The 10,337-nt window shown below is 37.1% G+C and overlaps 1 long non-coding RNA gene across 1 annotated transcript; it reads left to right on the top strand.

The window, feature by feature from the left end:
• Positions 1–377: 377 nt before the first annotated feature.
• On the top strand, positions 378–9,512 carry LOC112619469. Its single transcript, XR_003118225.1, has 3 exons — positions 378–511; positions 4,348–4,481; positions 8,618–9,512. It is a non-coding gene; the product is annotated as an uncharacterized LOC112619469 (long non-coding RNA).
• The last annotated feature ends 825 nt before the right edge of the window (positions 9,513–10,337 follow it).

The following is a 10,337-nucleotide window of genomic DNA, read 5'->3' as shown; positions in this document are numbered from 1 at the left end:
GGCCAGCCTTCTCATAAGTGCTTGTCCGTCATCTCCATGCTGCAGCAGGATGAATATGGGGCCTGGCAGGCCTTAGCTTTCTTTGGAGAATATTAACTATAGGCACCAATGGAGCACATTGAGAAGCAATTTCTCTCCCGGAAGCACCAAAGCCTTTTAAGTAGTTCAGGCTTCACTGTTCATGTCCAGTTGCCAAAAAGCAAATGAATTGCCTGATTTAAAAGACATTTGTTTCCTTATTTTTTTTTGGCAGTCAGGATGATCCTCTTGTTTTCCCCATAATCAGGCCCCACAGAACTACATGCCTATGCACTAACAATTTAAAATAAACAAAGCGTGGTTTTCAGGTGACCGCTTTGCCTCAATTTGCTTGCACGCTGTCCCAAGGGTGCCTACGGAGCTGGCTGTACTTCAGAATGTCAGTGTGTAGAGAAGAATACCCTGGAATGCAGTGCCAAAAATGGTAGTTGCACCTGCAAATCTGGTTACCAAGGCAACAGATGCCAGAAAGGTATGCTCTGATGATAGAGTTTTTTTCTTCTCTAATAATAATCCTCAGCCTTTGTTCAGCATCATATGATTATTAATTAGTTAATCCACCAGTGCCCTCAGAAGATGGGTAAGCTGTATTAATCCCCTATTTGCTGGTGAGGAAACTGAGACATAGGGCAATAAAGTTATTTAATGCAGTCTTCTTAGCCTCTGCTGCTTCCTGTCCCCTTGTTAGCTTGAGCAAGGGAAGAAAGATCACACTGCAGATAATTATATCCAGAAAGATTAAAGCTAGGCAACCACTTCTTTGAACTGAACTAATCAACCCAAGGCACTACCAACTTCCAGAATTAGAATTATTTTATTTATATCTAAGGATTGGTCATTCAAACAAATGTGATTCAAAGATGCTAATGCTTAACCATAGAAACACTTTGAAAATTTTTAATATGGTTATTGGTGTTTTGGTTTTTCAAATTTGTAGGTATTACTTTTTTTTTCTTTTTCTTTTTCTTTTTTTTTTTTTTTTTTTGAGATGGTGTCTCACTCTGTCGCCCAGGCTGGAGTCCAATGGCACAATCTCGGCTCACTGCAAGCTCCGCCTCCCAGGTTTATGCCATTCTCCTGCCTCATTCTCCCGAGTAGCTGGGACTACAGGCGTCCGCCACCACACCTGGCTAATTTTTTTTGTATGTTTAGTAGAGACGGGTTTCACTGTGTTAGCTAGGAGGGTCTCGATCTCCTGACCTTGTGATCCACCTGCCTCGGCTTCCCAAAGTGCTGGGATTACAGGCGTGAGCCACCGCGCCCAGCCTACATTTTTTATAAATATAAAAGTTATTGTATAGTACAATTACAATTACAAGTAACATATATAGATATATGTGTGTGTGTGTGTAGATGCATATGCCATTTGGAAAAAGGTATTCCAAGATGCCAGTATTGACTGTCTCTGGCTTATGCATTCATGGGATGCTCTTTGCTAGGTACCTAAGTAGCTCTTTCACATTTCGAAAAGTCTCATGTTACTTTTTTACTGAATTTTATCAGTACTACCCTACTTAAAACTGTAACTTGTAAGTTTCCCAACTTTTTTCTTTTTCTATAGTGCTTATCATTTTCTAATATAGCACATACTCTAATTATGATGTCAAATATTTATTGCCTGTCTTTTCCTGCTATGATCAGAACCCCGTGAGTGAAGGGTATCTAAAAATTTTGTTCAACCAAGTATCCCCAAACTCCTGAAATAGTCCTGATATACAGATATTGCTCAATAAATATTTTCTTAATACATAAATGTGCATTTTTATTCTTTATACATTTTTATTGTATTATCATGTATTTTGCATTAAGCACTTATTACTATATTTCAGAGGAAAATATCCCAGCATTTTTTCCCTTTAGTACAACCTTGTGTAAAATCAGAAGGAAATAATAGGTTTGAAAGGAAACCATCATCTCGTTGGGGCCACTTATAGAGGCAGGCACTAGGATTGAAAATGGTCTTTGACACTCACGTATCCTCATTTTCTCCTTGCAATGCCATCTTCAGAGAGTCTGCAGGGCTTTTCTGGAGCTGAATGGACAGGGCAGCTTCTCTGTTCCAGGTTGTCTAGTGGTTATAGAACTGGAGAGGGTGAGCAGTGATGTCCATCTAGATTTCATGGACAGAGGTTACTTAGGTAGCTGGATTGTGACTTTCTAGGCATTAGGGAAAGGAAGTTGGGGAAATCAAAGCCTAACATGACATTAACAAGTTTAATGTGGTGTGAGAGTAGGTGCCATGACAATTTCTAAACATCTTCGTGCTTCAACTGATTTTTAAGCCCAGAGTCAGCCCCTTATTCATTTTCCCCCTGGAGAAGTCATGCCCTGGAAGTCAATGTATGAGGAGACAATGGCATATAACAAACCTGGGTAAACTTAATTTATTCTGATAACATTTTCTTAAAGCAGCTGCTGAATATACTTTATTGGAAAATGCTTCTGAGATTCCCACTGTGAAGGAAAATGAGTTGAAAGTATATGTAAATTAGCAAAATAGAGAGGTCACCATAATCTCTGGAAAACATGTTATTTTTCAATCAGATAACTTTGTCCAATTCTGATATTTTTGTCTAACCACAAAATGAAATTATGAATCAGACTGCAGCAGGTGAATGTGGTTGCTGTGATTGGCAGTTGAAATCAAGGCAAAAAGAGCTCTCCAAGAGTTGTGCATGATGAAAATCAGGCCCGTTGTTTTTCTTTCTCTTTTTTAAAAGAGTGAAGTAGCCCAAGTGCTCCTAGAGACAGACATATCTTTAAAAATCTTAACTCCAAACCTGTGTCTAGATTGCAGATGAATAGTTAATTAAAGACTGGAAATTGTTTCAATGGCACTAATGAACAGTATTCTCCGCAATCAGCACCAGGCCTTATTTAGCTTATCAGTAATGACTTCTAAGAACAGAAGAAATGGTTTCTACAACTAACCTGTGAAATAGCAAAAAAAAAAAAAAAAAGAAAGAAAGAAAGAAAAAAGTAAAGCAGCTGGTGTCTTTGCCTTGTTTAGAGCAGTTTGTAGCCTAGGGTATTTTGCATGCCCACTTCTGGCAGACCTCAGAATGTAGAGGACTCTGGTCCAGCTGGCCCCTTGACACCATACAACCCCTGGATCATGATAAGAAAGACAGATTTTTTTTTTAGAAGAGTTCCACATCAGATGAACTTCGAATTTTGAACTCTGGTGAATCTTTAAGAGCAGATTAATTGGCCTGAAAGATGCTGAGTACCTAGTATTGTAGAGTAAATTTGGGTGTAGTGGCTGAGAGCACCAGTTTCGGAGGCCAGAAGATCTGGGTTCAAGCTTAGTGATATAGAGTAAGTCACTTAACTTGTGGGAGCCTCTGTTTCTCATATAAAATGGAAATAAATTTGCTTATGCCATAGGGTTCTCTTTTGGAAATATGAGCTACTTTACATAAAGTGCGTAACAGAGTTAGTAATCAACAGATTGGGTATGAATATCCCAGAAAATATTGTAATTCTGTTATTCAGAGACACTGCCAGGACAAGAAGATACTTCACAGCCCAACTCGATTTGATGTAACTTTTCATAAGTGTTATATTTTTAAGAAAGTTCCACCGTTTTCCTTGGATTAAAAAAATAAAATGCTTTCCACCGGGTTTCTAATTCCTGTGGTTTCTATGGAAGAACACACATGGAAACCTCTCACTGAGCCCTCAGTGGTCCCTGCAGCATCACTTGTCCTTTGCTAGTTCAAAGAACAGTCAACAAAGCAGATCACTCTTTCTCTTCTCCCACCTTATGCATTGTACACTGTCATAAAGTACACAGTTTGTAAACCTCTGGTGTGATTATTTTAGCTCACAAAAGAAGCAAAGTCTGGGAGAACAGGATTTAGGCAACCATTTGAGGGCAACTTCCTGAGTGCCACGCCTCCTGAGCTTCCTTTACAAATTACATCTCATTTTCAGTTTTTGTTCTGTGCAACTGCTGCTAAAGATATATATCAAAATTGCTTCCATTGTTACTGTCTGAAAAACCACATTTTCAGCAAAAAGCCAACCTCTGTATCTGTGTTTTCAAAGTGACAAGATATAGCATCATGTTGATTTCTTCAGGGAATACTTTTGGAAGTGTTATACATCCTTGGAGGCTACTAGGATATTTCTTTCCTTACAGCTCTGTCATACACACACACACACACACACACACACACACACACACACACACTTTTCCAGCTTGGTTAGGCAACAGTAGAAATCTTGGACCATTTTGAGACTTCTTACAAGTTTCTTTCTTTCTTTCTTTCTTTCTCTCTCTTTTTGTTTTATAAGTCTGCCCAGATGGCCTCTGGGGACCAGAGTGCTGGTTCTCCTCTGCACCCTGTGAAAATGGAGGTCAGTGCAACAACAACAACAACAAAAAACTGGAAATTGTGACTGCACTCCTGGTTGCACAGGAAAATCCTGTACCATATGTAAGTCATAAACCTAGACGAAACAACCAACAAAGTTAATAAAACTGTTAGCTTTAAAAATGCTTTTTTCTTCCTGCTATACAAGATATTGCTATGTTAGGATGCATATTCCCACTATTTATTGTTGTGTAACAAACTACCTCAATACTTTGTGGCTTAAAACAATGATTTAATATTTCCCTTAATTCTATGGGTTGGTGAGGCGATTATACTACTGGCATGCCCTGGGGTCACTCACGTGACTGCTTTGGCTGGTAGATATTTGAGAACAGACTGGGCATGGCTGGGCTGCTCAACCAGGGAACTTGCCCTTTCCTCCACAAAACATTTCCACAAGGTTAACTTGGACTTTCCCATAGCATGACAGTTTTAAGATAATAAAGAAGGAGCATTCCAAAAGTGTGCAAGCAAAAGCTATGTGAGGTGGAAAAGCCTTGCCTCAGAAGCCACACATTGTCACTTTCACCACATTCTATTGGTTAAAGCAAGTCATGGGGCAAGTTCAAGTTCAGGGGGAGGAGAAAGAGATTCTACCTACTGAAGAGAAGAGTAGCAGAAGCCCATTGCAAAAGACCCGCAAGTTGAGAGATACGGTTGCAGACATTTTTGGAAGCAATCTACCGTGGTATGCTATTCAAATTTATACTGAAAGCAGCACTTTAAGAACCTACTAGACTAGAATTATCTCAGATGGAAGCAGATTAGAGACTGATAAAAAGTGATTAGCTACACCGAACTAGTTTCAAGGACACGGTAGAACCGCTATCCTGCTGTGCCCTTTTCTCGTTGTGATTCTTTATAAGTTGTGCTAACCCTGCCTGTATCACCTTCTCTACTCCATTGACAATGAAACACCGTGACTTGAGAACATGCGGAAAGCTATGGGCTGGATAGTAATGATGCTACTTTTTTTTATCATTACTATTTCAAATTTGTCTAATAAAGATTAGCAAACATTTGTGATTATCATTTTATGAAGTGTGAACAGTGATTTGAATTAGCTTTCAGTGCTTGGACCTTTCCATTAACCAACAAATATATAAAATCAGAAACAACATATATAAAATGTAAGCAAATAGTATTTAGCACTGAGCTAATCATATGATCACTTTGGGAAATATTGCTGCCCCCAAAGAGAACCCTCAGGCAAAAGTTATAGGACTAGATCTTTTATGACTTTCTGTATATAGCAAGATTCTTTATTTTAGAACTGTTATTCTGGCACTTTTGACAAGCATTTCAAACAGTAGAATAGTTTACTGGAGAAGCAGTTGGCCATCCCTAACCTACTTGTTTGCTTCAAAAAAAAAAAAGCCGCTTAAAGGTAAGAATTTACATATTCAAAAGGTAGTTACTTGCTATTTCCACAGTGAAGTGACATTTTCTCTTGTCCAACTCAACTTTAATGGAATAATTATTAAACAGATAGTGATAAAGTTTACACTGTTCCAATTGTCAAGTGATATAAATAGACCATTTGAAAACAAGTGAAGAAAAAGATAAACTCCTCATTCTTTAAAATATTAATTTTAATAGTTATGTTACGGTTCTTTCCTTCTATGACTTCAAATCCCAGAAAAACATTTCATGATAGTCCTGAGAGATTTGTTAGTGATAAGTAATACTATTTACATTTTATTGGCAATTTGATCATGATACATCTATTGAATTCAATACGCAAAAATATTCCCTGACTCCCAGTCCAGTCCAATTTTAGTATTACATGCTATTATCTGATTTTACACACACAGACACAAACACAAATTATATAATCACCATAATAAGATATTTAGGAAAATGAATGAAACCAAACGATAGAATTCATTAAAAATGCTTCACGCGTACTTCACAAAGAATGTGTGTGGCATTTTAAAAGTGGCTTGTATTTGAAGAAAAGCATACAACATTTCTCTAAATATCCTGTTATGGTGCTCACAGAATTTTAAAACCTAGTTACTCTGCATAATGAACTGTAAAAATACTCATAGGCTATATAAGTAATATATTTTAGAGGCAGGGAAGACCAAAAAGCTATGTTTAAATATATTGGCTTTTTAATAAATCCTGTTGTCTGGAAGTTATAAATACAAATACTTGGGGAGAATCTTTTTAAATATTTTATTTCACTGTATTAAAAAAATCCTCTGGATTATGGTAGATTGGTTTTTTGTTGCTGTTTTTTGTTTTTGCCTCCTAAACAGTATGTGTATGGTGTGGTATGGCCATGGGGGTGGAATCACAGGCACTCTCGCACCCTTCACAAGAATGTATCATCTCTGTGAAGGACAGTTAAATCTTATATGTCAGGCCTTTTAGCAACTAATCAGAGAAGGGCTGCTAGCCTTGTCTTTATCCCAGCATTATTTATAACAAAAAAAAAAGCTTAAAGTAGAAACAACCTTAATACCCACTAGGTGGAGAATGATTGAGCAAAGTATATAACATATCACCAGACTCTTCTGAGGCCATTAAGTTTCATGTTCTAGAAGAATATGTAATGTCAGAAAAATTGACATTGAGTTGATGTTAAAAGCTGTATGTAGAGAATGACTCAAATTTGTAAGAACATGTACCTATGTATGTATATGGGAAATTGTAGAAGAGAGGACAGCAGTTTTTAAACAGTGGCCATCTCTAGATGGTGGGACTATGGGTGAATATTTTTCTGCTTTATACATTTCTGTCTTTTTCATATTTACTAGTTTACTACTTTTTCCTTAGCAATCAGAGAGAAAAATGGCATCATCTTTAGACCAATTGTTGACTAAATATCCAAGAAAAATAGTTACCTATTCTTAAAGTATTCTCTGTTGGCCTAAACTGTTCCCATAATAGTGAAGATATTTTTTCCTTCAGTCGTATTCAACTTATTGTTTCTTTAATTTAAGACCATTCTCTCCTTTTACTCCTATTGTGAATATTAACCATAGCTCATCAGCACTACCCGAATTCTTGAAAAATAAACACCTAAAACAACATAGTAACATTTCCTCTGAATATTTTATTTCTGTTTCTTCAGAAACCTCATTTTCTGTTCCTTAGTCATTTAGTGATTACTTTTATTTTTTTAGGAGCACTTATAAAACAGTCCCCTTTACTACTAAAGGAGAGAAAATTAGAATGGAGAAAAGACATGGGAAGGGAAATACTAATTCCAAATACATCCATGCTTCAAATACTATTTGATCAAACTTCATAAAAACCATAATGAACACAGGTGTAAGCCTTCCTCAGTGCTAAGCTGGCAAATGTTTAACAGGCTCTGTGAAAGATGAAAGCACTGGGTTTTAGTGTTTGCCTATTTCCAAGGTATAATACTCCTACCATGGTGATTTCAAATGCCTTGCAAAATTCCTGAAAATGTAACAGTTGGCTTTCCCGAGCTGGTAGTTACGGATCCAGCATACCACTGGCTGGCAAATATTGATGTATTCTGAACACACCAAACAATTTCTTAACTTTTACTTTCTCTTTTGATATGAAGAAATTATTACTTTTCAGGTATCAGTTTTATTTTACTGTTCTAAACAGATAACCTGATTGATCTTTTTCATTGAATTAACCAACAAATAGTTCCAACCAACAAAAATTTGCTATTTAAATAGTCTATTTTATTTTTAAGACAAAAATCAATTGTTTGGCTAAATGGATTAAAGATTCAAAAAACAGACAAAAGAAGGTATTGAATTGCTTTATTTGTAAACCCAGCCTCCTCATCTTTTACTCTAGAATTCGTATAGCTGAGGTTTTGACTCAATCTAGAGAATCCTTTAACAACCTCTAAGCTGTTTTCCAACTTCCTCTACCACACCCAGCACGAATGAGGGCTGACATTTCCTTAATTATACACTTTTGTTTAAAAAAAAAAAAAAGGAAGAAGAAGAAGAAAAAGAAAAGACAGTTATCAGTTATCTAAGGTAGAAGTAAAAGAGTATGTGTAAAGGTGTAAAGCAAGGCAAAACAGTAAACAAGTTTTAAAAATTAGAAAAGCAATTAAGGTCTTAAGTATTACCAAACACAAAGAGCTAAGGTACAACAAGATACTTCCTCCTCTCTGAAACAATGTAAATCAGATTTTTAAAGTTGCTGTAAAATAAATTGTATTTAAATAATACATCTCCTGTCCTTTCCCACAGTGAGATGCATTTCCCTTACCAATCTGGCTCTCAGCAGGTGGTCCAGCCTGATGAAGTACCAGCAAAATGTCAGCTCCCACAGAGAAGTGCGACAGAGGCGACAGTGCAGCACTGACAGGCCTTTCAAAAAGCTATTGTGCAAATTCAGTTTTAAAATAGGGATGTGGTTGAGGACTGATGGGTATTTCATTACCAATGCCTTCATCTCCCCATCGTCCAAGAGAATGAGAGGGGGTCATAGTACAGCTGATACAAAGCCATTAAGTTGAGTAGAGGTGGATTTGGTCTTTAGAAGATTTGTCTTCCTATCTGTATTTTCGAGAAGTTAGTATTCAAATTAGCTGTCATTTTTAGAACATACCTGCTAAAGAGGGGCCAAGAATTGTTCTTTTTTTCTACTTGATTACCTTCCGGTGTCTCAAGTAGATCATTAAAAACAAAGTTAATCTTGTCATTACTTTATAAACCTCTTTGAGCTACTGATACTGTTCATAATGAAGTCTCTAGCACTAAAGACCCATCATCAGCCTGTCTCTAGCCAGCTTTTGACCATGCTCATGTATACCCTACATATTTTAGTCATTCCCCCAACAGCGTGTACGTTTAAACCATGGTGCCATTGTTCATTGCTCTTTCCCGTAATATGTGTTTTCTTCTTCCATTTTTATCGTCTCAAGCATTTATTCCTCAAGCATTTTTATTTTCAAGTATATGTAAACAAACAAAATTCTAGAGCATTTCCTTCCATAGCAGCACCAATCATATTGTATTATAATTAGTTGCCTGCTATTAAGACTACTTATCATTAATTTTTGTACACCCCTTTTCAATATACAAGGGGTACTCAATAAAGATTTCCTAGGTTCAATTAAAGAACATTTTTGACAACTTAAAATTCCATCGAAATAATTTGCTGAGTTAAAAAAAAAAAAAAAAAAAACTTGCAAAACACAGCGTCTATGATACTGAAAAATACCCAGTAGCCAATACTCATTAAACTGGATTGAATTACTCACCCTGTTAAGATAGCAAGAGGAAATCAAGAAAGCTGTAGCACCACAGCTTTATTGGTCTCTACTCCATTTCTGAAAACACTTTTCATAGAAAGATTTTTCAATGGATTAGAAGACTAACATCAAACAATGATGATTCCTTAGCTTCATCTCAAGAGTCCAGATTTATTTCCTTCTATACTCACTTTCAATGTATGCAACCATGTCTTTTAAATACAATAGAGTTACCTCAGAAAAGTGAACAAATCTCTGCTGGGCGCAGTGGCTCACACCTGTAATCCCAGCACTTTGGGAGGCCTAGGTGGGTGGATCACTTGAGGTCAGGAGTTCAAGACCAGCCTGGCCAACATGGTGAAACCCATCTGTACTAAAAATACAAAAATTAGCTGGGCCTGGTGGCACACACCTGTAATCCCAGCTACTCAGGAGGCTGAGGCATGAGAATCGCTTGAACCTGAGAGGCAGAGGTGGCAGTGAGCTGAGATTGCGCCATTGCACTCCAGCCTGGGCGACAGAGTGAGACTCCATCTCAGAAAAAAAAAAAAAAAAAAGTGAATAAATGTCTCTGACTTGAAGCAGCTAGCCCAAGAAAGGACTCTCTCATAATGGGCTTGGGAAATGACTTGGCAGTCTGAACCGTCCCAGCAGAGGACAAGGATGGTTAATTCTTATTCTCTAGACGTCCATAGGAACAGACTAGGATGGAA

Source organism: Theropithecus gelada, chromosome 2 (genome assembly GCF_003255815.1).
Source record: "Theropithecus gelada isolate Dixy chromosome 2, Tgel_1.0, whole genome shotgun sequence".
NCBI classification, from domain to species: Eukaryota; Metazoa; Chordata; class Mammalia; order Primates; family Cercopithecidae; genus Theropithecus; species Theropithecus gelada.
The sequence above is the reverse complement of the archived record's forward strand: the minus strand, read 5'-3'. Positions and strand labels throughout refer to the sequence as shown.